Source organism: Nestor notabilis, unplaced genomic scaffold, assembly GCF_000696875.1.
Source record: "Nestor notabilis isolate BGI_N333 unplaced genomic scaffold, ASM69687v1 scaffold1535, whole genome shotgun sequence".
NCBI lineage: Eukaryota > Metazoa > Chordata > Aves > Psittaciformes > Psittacidae > Nestor > Nestor notabilis.
In genome coordinates, this window is record NW_009929597.1 from 23399 (window position 1) to 23650 (window position 252).

Here is a 252-nt window from a genome sequence, read left to right on the forward strand (position 1 = left end):
TTTTTTTTTTTTTTTTTTTTTTTTTTTTTTTAAATTATAGAATTGAAAACCTTATAAAACAACACTAAATTGACACCCCTGATGTTTCTGTAGTTTGGCTCCATAAACAAGGCTGAAAATCTTCTCTTAGGAATATTAAAGAATTTAACATCTGGTAGTTTTCATCACATCATGTGATTAACCATGCTGTAATGCATGGTGAAGAAAATTTTGGAACGTTGGTCCACCTAAAGTATCTTGAGCTGGAGTTGT